The sequence below is a fragment of the Schistosoma haematobium genome, chromosome ZW (genome assembly GCF_000699445.3).
Source record: "Schistosoma haematobium chromosome ZW, whole genome shotgun sequence".
Classification (NCBI taxonomy): Eukaryota; Metazoa; Platyhelminthes; class Trematoda; order Strigeidida; family Schistosomatidae; genus Schistosoma; species Schistosoma haematobium.
Window position 1 is genome coordinate 16,368,584 of NC_067195.1, and position 10,522 is coordinate 16,379,105.

A 10,522-nucleotide genomic window follows, 5' to 3' on the forward strand; every position below is an offset into this window, starting at 1 on the left:
CAGACATGTTAGTACAGCTCCATGAACACTGAAGAAATAAGACTTCACTAGAAAAGATAATCCAATCTTGCATCTGTTGGTCATATTATATTGATGATGATAGACAATAAGATATACGGATAGTGATTAACTTGAGAAGTTTTCATCACATTCACTGACTTATTCAGAAATAGTACAGGCGAAGACTAGAAACGGGGTGAATTTATCCGCAACGCAACCATGTAAACTTAATGTATCGCTCAGTGTAATAACGGTCATCTGTGCGTTCAAGTAACCACAGATTTTGTCATTCCATAATGTGTTTTTAATTAAATAACTAGATTATGATGTTAATTTTGCTCTGTTTTTAATTTTTACTCGCCACGTCTGACTGCGTTACACTGTACGTTCATTGCACGATGGAATGATATCTCAAGTCATAGTTAGTTTAATCACATAGTTTATTGTTTCCAGATAGACCGTCAGTGCATGATGTTACTGAAGAAATGTTTGTTGTACTGTAGACTAAGTTTTTATGAACAACTGCCTGTTGTCTTCAGTCTGAAAGCTATATATATATGTATCATTCGTCTTCTGTTAGGTAAGTCCAAATGGCACAGGTATTCAGTGTTTGACAACGCTTTTACCAGCAACACCTTCGAATATAATTTGTACCCACCGAGAGAAATCAAAAGACAGAATCGAGGAGATCGGAAGAGTGTATTTGACGATTACCAATATATCGGAATTCTCTGATCTAATCTGGATAGCGATTGCGGTAGATGTTGAGCTCAGCGTTACAACACGTGATCTGGTGCGGATGCATGACCGAGCGCCTTCAGCTAGATGAGTCCACTGAAACATGTGGTCAGCATCCAATGTCGTGTAGCGGTAAATAAATCCCCAAAATAAATATCTCTGTAAGTTTTCGACATTCGATGCTGACCAGATATTTTAGTGGACTCATCTAGCTGAAGGCGCTCGGTCATGCATCCGCACCAGATCACGTGTTGTAACGCTGAGCTCAACATCTACCGCAATCGCTATCCAGATTAGATCAGAGAATTCCGATATATTGGTAATCGTCAAATACACTCTTCCGATCTCCTCGATTCTGTCTTTTGATTTCTCTCGGTGGGTACAAATTATATTCGAAGGTGTTGCTGGTAAAAGCGTTGTCAAACACTGAATACCTGTGCTATCTTCATTGGTGAGACCGTCGTGATCTGGTACACCTAATTGCAACTGTGATTCTGTTCCTTTTTGGGATTTTTTATATATTATTTTTTAACTTTTTATAAATTGTGATATTTTTTCTCCGTGTCCCAGGATACCCTGCAATTTTCCCAACACGAAACCGACTGACTCGAAAAACAACTCGGGAAACTTCTAAGCTGGCACGCGTTAACGGCAACTGTAGCCGGCGAACATAGCCGTCTGTTGTACGTCACAGATGTGACAACGAGAGTTCGCTACCTCGTCGACACTGGCGCAGAAGTTAGCGTTCTCTCAGCAAATCTCAACGAATGGCCTCACGAATCGGCTCTAAACTTACAGGCGGCAAACGGAAAACCTATCGCTACGTATGTCAAAAGGTACGTTTACCTGAACGTGGGTTTACGCAAACCCATTCACTCGATCTTCGTTATTGCAGATGTATCTATGCCAATCATTGGTATGGACCTTCTACAACACCACAATCTGATCATCGATACTCGCAAACGGAGGCTAGTAGACGGAAACACTAATTTGTCCGTTTGTGTAACTTCCTTCTCTGGTTGTAGATTATCCCCAGTCACAGTTAAACATATGATAGACCCACTCTACCAACCACTACTCGATAAGTACCCTGGGATACAACAAACTCAACCGAAACTACCGTGTGTAACCAGCAATGTTACACATCACATCACGACTACAGGACCACCTGTATTTTCTAAAGCACGACGACTAGCTCCTGAAAAGCTCAGGTTAGCGGAAAACGAATTCGATCACATGATAGACTTAGGAATCATACGACCGTCAAGTGGCCCTTATGCATCTCCGTTGCACATGGTCCCTAAAAAGGACAGCAACGATTGGCGTCCAACTGGTGACTATCGGCGATTGAACGCGAAAACCATTCCCGATCGTTACCCGTTGCCTCACATTCACGATTTGACAGCTACCTTGAAAGGTACAACTGTCTTTTCGAAAATCGACTTGGTTAAAGCGTATAACCAAATCCCTATGGCTACTGACGACATACCGAAAACAGCTATCATAACTCCCTTCGGACACTATGAATTTTTGCGAATGCCTTTCGGTCTAAGAAATGCTGCTCAAACATTCCAAAGATTCATAGATGACGTTTTCCGAGGTCTCAACTTCGTACATGACGACTGCTTAATCGCATGTCTGGACAGAGAATCGCATCTCAAGCATCTGGATCTTGTTTTCGAACAACTACAAAACCACGGCATTACTGTAAACACTCAAGAACCCATTAACATCGCAGTAGACGCATCCGACTCGGCAATCGGAGGAGTCTTACAACAATGGGTTAACAACTCCTGGCAACCATTGGCATTTTTCTCCAGACGGTTGCTAGACACCGAATCGAGGTACAGCACATTTGGTAGGGAGCTCCTAACTATGTATTGTGCAGTACGACTTTCTCAACACTAAATCGAAGGTCGTGAATTCACCCTTTTCACTGACCATAAACCACTCACCTTCTCTCTAAGCTCTACTTCAGACAAGTACTCTCCCCGTGAGTCTCGACAACCGGACTACATTTCGCAGTTTACTTCAGATATTCAACACATCTCTGGAGCAAACAATGTAGTTGCAGACGCCTTATCTCGCATAACTTCCTTGAACAGTTTCCAAGGAATCGACCTTCTTAAACTCGCCGAGCTTCAAAAAGAAGACAGTGATCTTCAGCACGAGTTATCGTCCACAACACTTAAACTACGCATCAAACAGATGGGAACAGGTAACCAAACCTTACTTTGTGACACATCTACAGGTAGGGATCGCCCAATCGTGCCGAAGCATTATCGACGCAATGTCTTCAATACATTGCACAAACTTTCGCATCCAGGTGTTCGTGCAACCATCAAGCTTATAACAGAAAGGTTTTGCTGGCCTGGAATGAATAAAGACGTGAGGGAGTGGGCACGCTCCTGTGTAAGCTGCCAAAAATCTAAGGTTATCAGACACAATAAATGTCCCTTAGGCTCGTTTAAAACTCCCGATGCTCGTTTCGACCATGTTCATCTGGATTTGGTAGGACCTTTACCAGATTCAAATGGATACTCTTATCTTTTAACCTGCGTAGACCGTTTCACTCGATGGCCAGAAGCAGTACCTATCAAGGACATCACTGCTGAAACAGTGGCCCGCACCTTCGTCGAACGATGGGTAGCAAACTTCGGTTGCCCTTCAACCATCACTACAGACCGCGGACGTCAGTTTGAATCTGATCTTTTCCGTCGTCTGACTACACTTTTAGGAATCACTCACTTCCGAACGACTGCCTACCACCCACAAGCAAACGGGTTGGTAGAACGCTTTCACCGACAACTGAAAGCTTCACTATCAGCTGCAAACGTTTCACAGTGGACCGACGCTGTTCCACTTGTCTTACTAGGTATCCGCAATGCAGTGAAAGCTGACATTGGATACACTGCGGCTCAACTCGTTTATGGAACGACACTTCGACTTCCAGGAGAATTCGTGGATCCTTCATCCTGTTCAATGAGCATGGATCTAACCTCCTACACGAACAGGCTTACAAACGCAATGCATTCAGTTAAACCTGCTTTCACTCGACCACAATCCATGGATGTTTTCGTTCAACCTGACTTACGATATAGTACACACGTTTTCATTCGTCGAGACTCGCATCGACGACCTTTCGAATCAGCATACGAAGGACGTTTCAACGTTCTTCAACGCGAACCGAAGTACTATATAGTCGATAAGAACGGAACAAACGATAGCATCAGCATCGATCGCCTCAAAGCAGCGTATTTAGAAGGAAACCCTATCTACGTCGATTTTCCTTCGTTACAATCAAACGACACGACTCCACTCATAATTCCTCAACCGACAACCAACACTAGCGATGACACTTCGAATGTGTCTGAAAACAAACTTAAAACGACACGGTCTGGAAGATGAGTAAGATTTCCTGAAAGATAAACGACTACTGCACGCAAGGCACTACTCGACATTTTATATTATCTCGATCTTTCTTTTTACGATATATAAAATTAAAAAAACAATTTTAATATGCTTATATATTTATACTTTTATTTAAAAGAAAAACAAAAAACAAAAATTTTTTTAACGCTTTTACGTGTGCTTGAGTTAATTTTCCTTTTATTTCACCGACATTGTGTTTTTACGCACATACAAGTGTATTTCGACGTGCACTTACATTTTCTTTTTTCCTTTCCAGGACGACTGGAAAAGAACGATGAAGTTTACGAAGAGCCGAAATTTTCATTGTACTTTTTTTACTATGTTGCACCTCGGTCCCATATAGTGAGGAAAGACGACCAGAAGCTGCTAAACCTAGCAAACTATCAGAAGAGTGTTTACCAACGACTGGCTGGCCATGTCTTAGGGTCATCACTGCCCCACTAGGGGGAGTGATCTGTAGCGGTAAATAAATCCCCAAAATAAATATCTCTGTAAGTTTTCGACATTCGATGCTGACCAGATATTTTAGTGGACTCATCTAGCTGAAGGCGCTCGGTCATGCATCCGCACCAGATCACGTGTTGTAACGCTGAGCTCAACATCTACCGCAATCGCTATCCAGATTAGATCAGAGAATTCCGATATATTGGTAATCGTCAAATACACTCTTCCGATCTCCTCGATTCTGTCTTTTGATTTCTCTCGGTGGGTACAAATTATATTCGAAGGTGTTGCTGGTAAAAGCGTTGTCAAACACTGAATACGTGTGCCATCTTCAGTCGAAAACTTACAGAGCTATTTATTTTGGGGATTGATTTATCGCTACAGTGTTTTGGTTTTATCGGCTGAATTATGTTCATTTTACTCCGTTTAGCAACATGTCTGTGCAAATGGAACAATAATTATGACACTTGCTTAGTTTAGTATTCTTGGTTGACGTTTTAATTTAGATTAGTCGATAGAATTATATTATACTTAAGTATAGTGCTTAAAGCCTGTGACGAAACGGATCAGTTTAGTAAGTAGAGCTGCCTGTTTTTAGTGAGTATACTGACTCAAATCAGTCTGATTAAAAATAGGAAAAAAACGTGCCTTTGATGCTGTTGCTGTCATACATTATAAGATAGCTTTAAGTACGTTTGGCGTTTATTTGTAGACAGTACGTCAAACACTGTTCATTAAACAATTTCTCCAGCAATAACATCGGTAGCAGGATAGCTAAGTGTCTGAGCTTTTATTTGCCTGAAGAAGAGCAGTATACAGTCTTAGAAGATGAGTGTTCTGTGTCTCAATTAAATGTAGTTGGCTGTGGATAAATGTTAAGAATCTTTTTGACAACTGGGACTTTTAGTTTATCAGACACTAACTCTGCTTGCATGTCTTCCTGTTAAGCTAGACGCAGATGCATGGGAATACTTAAAAGGGAGCAAAATAATAAAAGCACTAAGCCCGTGTGATGCTTTGCACAAGTAATAGTAGCTGACCTGATTTTATATTCATGAAGTCAAGGTAAATCACAGCTGCATAAATGCTTTGCTGAAAAAACATGTAATTTGGTTATTTACCTATCCCACATTTCTGACTGAATTCATTATTATTTTCTCATTTAGAATGCAACAGGAGTGAGCCTTCACAGATTCTAAGAACTGTTTCGCCCTTAGAACTATGGCCCTATGGAACTTTACGGGAGACCCAACTAACAGCAGACTATAAAAAGGATGCTGGACGTTCATTTTAGTCTCACAACCACTTTCAGTACTTTTTGAGTTACTTCTTTTACCTTTTCGTTTGGAAAAAATCAACAAAGACGGCAGCTTAACATTACCAGCGCGACTTTTAAACGGCGAGTTCGTTTAAACCTTTGTTTGATATTCGATTCTTAATGAAAGTTCCTGAATAAATTTTTAAATCTAATGCTACTTTGTTTTATCTACTTAGTCGTTGCAAGAAACTTGTGATATACGAGCTTCTCAGCATTTAGTTCATATGTAGTAAACTTAGGTGATTTTGTACATATCTTCGTCATTTTCTCGGGAAACCTACAGACTCAGGTCCTCTCATAACTTACTCTAACCAACATGAGTTGTCACGGCGGCTGACGGATGGACACGCGTTACACATCCTAACCATACCTGCGTCTAATCTTACAGCTCCTTATTCAAATGCCATATTATAATCAAGCAGTGCCTCTAGCCCCACTAATGGAACACTAGTAAGTCAAAGGCACCCTGTATGATACCTTACATTGGTCTATGCACTCGCTTAGCTCTTTAGTGAGGATATTACTACAGTCCTGCCAAAAATCCCATGAACCCCCTACCTCCATCAAAACAAATAAGTCTGTATTCGCTGCATATAGCAATTTTATTTTTCAGAAGTAAGATATAACAGTTAAAATTGGAGTAAGATGGCAGTATACAGCAGATGTACGTGGTACATGTCTTCATAGATTAACTGAAATAGAGAATACGGATATTAGCTTAACAGGCTTACTTAGAAAGTCGTGTCTACTTTGAACTTACTGCGTGAGAAAGTTATACTGGAACTACTAATAATGTAGGAATCTAGTCTCTCAGAGCGTACGAAGCACTCAAATGGGAAGACAGTTGTCCAAAAATAATTCGAATATGAAGGTGGGAATTTGCAGGTACTTTTCATCGTAAGGGTGAACATATTAGGTAACGGTTGACATCATACTGTAAACAAACACAAATTTGCGAGTGGTGAAATATGATCTATGAAAAAGTTAGCTTAGTAACAATTAATTACCATTTTACTCCCTGATTATGATCCTTCGGCTTCCTTTAATGGCCAAAACTGCAAACATACACTACACACTGATAGAAGATTTCCGGCTTTTCAATGTTAAGCTTGCTTTAACGCACGATGTAATGAGTACAACCCCTCTATTACTGCTAAATGGCATATTTTTCATAAGAAACCCTCTGCAATAGAATGTTAGCATCTGTGACTTCATCTATGGTTATCGGAAATCTGGGTCCTTTCGAAAACAATACTGATATCCCCTACTGCTGGGCACTCAGTATTAGTTTGACTCGTTGGGATAGTGTCGTCCATAATACTGAAGAAAATTGAAAACCGGAGATTGTTTCCTTTCATTTTGCCGATAACATCATAAAGGACAGGAACAAACATGCGGACAGTTAGTCACAGGCGGCAGCATCAATTATTTTAGCTAAAATACGAGCTTCGGCTTTGGATATCCAGAAAACAAGTCAAAACAAAAGCCATAACCATTTTAAAACATAAGATGAGTCAGCTTGGCTTAAGAAATACATTGACTTCAGTAGCAGCAGCAAAAACCCAGAAAACAAAGCAAAATGAGGGAAGATTTCGCTCTAACACTTAGAGTATTACGTTAACTTCTGGATTGTAACACACTGAAACATTAAATTCTGTAGCTACACAAAAGAAATAGCGGAAAAAGCACAGAACGAAGAAAGCCGGCCGCCGTTGCATACCAAGATGGCGGATATAATAATTCCCGCTTCATTCTGATTGGTCGCTAAGCAGACTGTCACGTTTACGAAATTGAGTTGCGTTTAATAGCAGCCCTAGAAACGTTGTTCCGAAAACATGACGATTATACACTCGACCGATTTTGAATAAATTCTGAATAAATAGACTCCAAAAGAGTGAATAAAATTGTAGGCTGAACTTGAATGGTTTTTCAACCGTTATGTCGTCTTTCATTTGTGCCTGTAGTGGTTAACAAATCTCCAGGATAAATAACTTTGTAAGTCTCCATTGTCGGTCCTGACATAATTGGTTCCACTGTATACACCACTAAATGAAAGTGGTCGACCGAGCACCTGATTCGGATCATATTTGAGTACAGCATGATTCTCAGCACGTATAAGAGCTAATCAGATTCAATATGGCTTCGACATATCGTCCGTTAACCAAATAAACCTACCCAATACTTCGTTTTCGATTATCGGTTTCATTTCCCTTGAACATTTGTATATGAAGAAGTTCCCGACAGTGATGAAATCGAACTCCGAGTATCCGAGACGTCTTTACCCTCGAATCTTTGGCCAATTTCAGGTTTTCCAAAATTAGAAAAGTCTGGTCGAAATATGACATAGATATTTAAGAGTTGATGACGCTATTGTCCTCAACAACTTTGCAATAGAGCATCTCAAAAACAGCCAAGTCTGGAGTCAGGAATTAGTCATTTCAAAGATGTGTTTGGAAGATAGTCGATGGGTTGAGAAGTATGTGAGCTTAGCTGACTAGTTGTTGTGTGGGGTATGAAACACAACGTACCCAATATTGATTTGATGATGATGGTTGATCGCGTGATTTCAGCTATAATGTGTCGGGTAAACCTGATGGAGTCAGTATCAATGTTGAGTGCCCACAGAACTTTTTATTTTGAGTATTTATCTACTGTTACAGTCTTAATAGCAAGAAGCTATGGTAGTTGTAGACTTATGTAGTTGTAATTCGTAAATTTACTTGCTCTTTTGGGGCGTATTGATCCAAAGATATACAAAATCGATGCACCTTTATGTCGCTGAATGCCATTCATAGTTGTAGGACATTATCATTACAAAGTACTAGATTTGAATACATTGAGAGAATTTCTGACCGACTAGTGAACACTATGACAGCACATACAATGACTTGAACGGTTCAAAACGCTAAAATCAACAACGGCTACTTTGGACACACTAACGACTCATCAACACTAAATAAGCCCATCTAAAACGATTCTTCAACTTTATCGATCTTTAGACTCAATAATCTCCAAATATTTTCAGTACAACCAGTATAACTTTGAAAACGAACTCCGTTGATCGACTGACTAAAATAATTGTTCATTACATGAGGTACTGTTTCTAATTTATCTGGTGAACGATTTCGCTATATATGTCGGCTGTTCAAATACAACATACCGAGTTCAACTAACAGTCTGACGACACAATCATTCATGTGAATGAATATCTTATAAGTTAAAAACGACAATGATCTAGAAATCCCAACACTGGAAGCGCTTCACACCATGTACTGCCCGAAAGTTTTCGATTCACTTATCTAACTGATATATTGCATTTGTCGTTTACCGTACTACAGAGACAACGTTATTGTCCTAATTGAACTTTTGACATGAACTTGTTATTTTTGTAACGACCGAAACTTTAGTATTTACTCTGAAAGTAGGACTAACGAACTAAAGTTTACTCCATTAGGCGTAGCGTACAAGGCGTTGTGAATGACTCGTATCAAATAATATGAAAACACAAAAACTGCTCAATTCAAGCGTTCCTAATTTAGGAGGAAAAACAAGTTATATCAAAGTACAAAGTATCTCAAATGGTACAGCTTATATTATAAACTCAGATGTTTCTCTGGCATACGATAACACGCTAAACATTAAAAAAATGGTTTATGAACAAGTGTTCCGTATCTGAAAATCAATAAGCGTATTGCTGAAGGCACTAACTCACATAACTATCTACACGGATTCGAGTGACCTGCTGAAGGTAACAAGCTATTAGTAGAGTGTTTATCAGTGATGATTTCACTTGGCTTAAACTTCTGGCTGGTCATCAATGCCCCACAAGATGTAGAGTGAGCTGTAATAGTAAGTAAATCCCCGAAACAAATAAGTCTGTAAATCTTTCATGCCGATAGATACCGCGTGTTTTATCAATAAGAGACTAGTTGTGAATAGGTACTTATTTAGATCGTGGGACAGAAAAGCTGGGGAACGATGTTGTCTTTTGGAAGCACAAAACGTTCATTAACACTTAATATAAAGTAATAGGAAAAATAATGCCTATACAAAATGAAGAAGTAAATGACTACTTGAGCTATGATTTTGTGACATGATTGAGATGTTTGTGATCAACCTTTAACCAATCAACTCAAGTCCCTTCATCAGCTTCCCTCTGTAATCAACTTCCGCAGGAATGAAGGTTCGATCAGCTTACTAAACAAGCGCATCTCAGTTTGCTCCCCGCAGCCTAAAAGTGTATAACTACCTCGTTCGATGTTCGACTGTCAATAAGTGATTGTCCAGTCAATACTCGAAGATACTCCACAGATGTCACCTACCTTACTATCTCCTTATCTTATCTCGTAGCACTTAGTTTTTTCCACAAATCGTTGCCCATAACTTGTGAAACGTGTCCTCTAAGTGAGGAACACAGCTTGTAAGAGAATGGAGGGTAGCAAAATGAAACAAGAATGTCAGAGAAAATGCCACGGGTGGGCTACTCAACATCATTTTGGTGAGGTATGATTTCCTTGTGTTCTATCCGGCCATCAGGTGTTTACTCACCTACCTCTTAAGTATCTTTCGAGCCATAAACAAAGAACAATC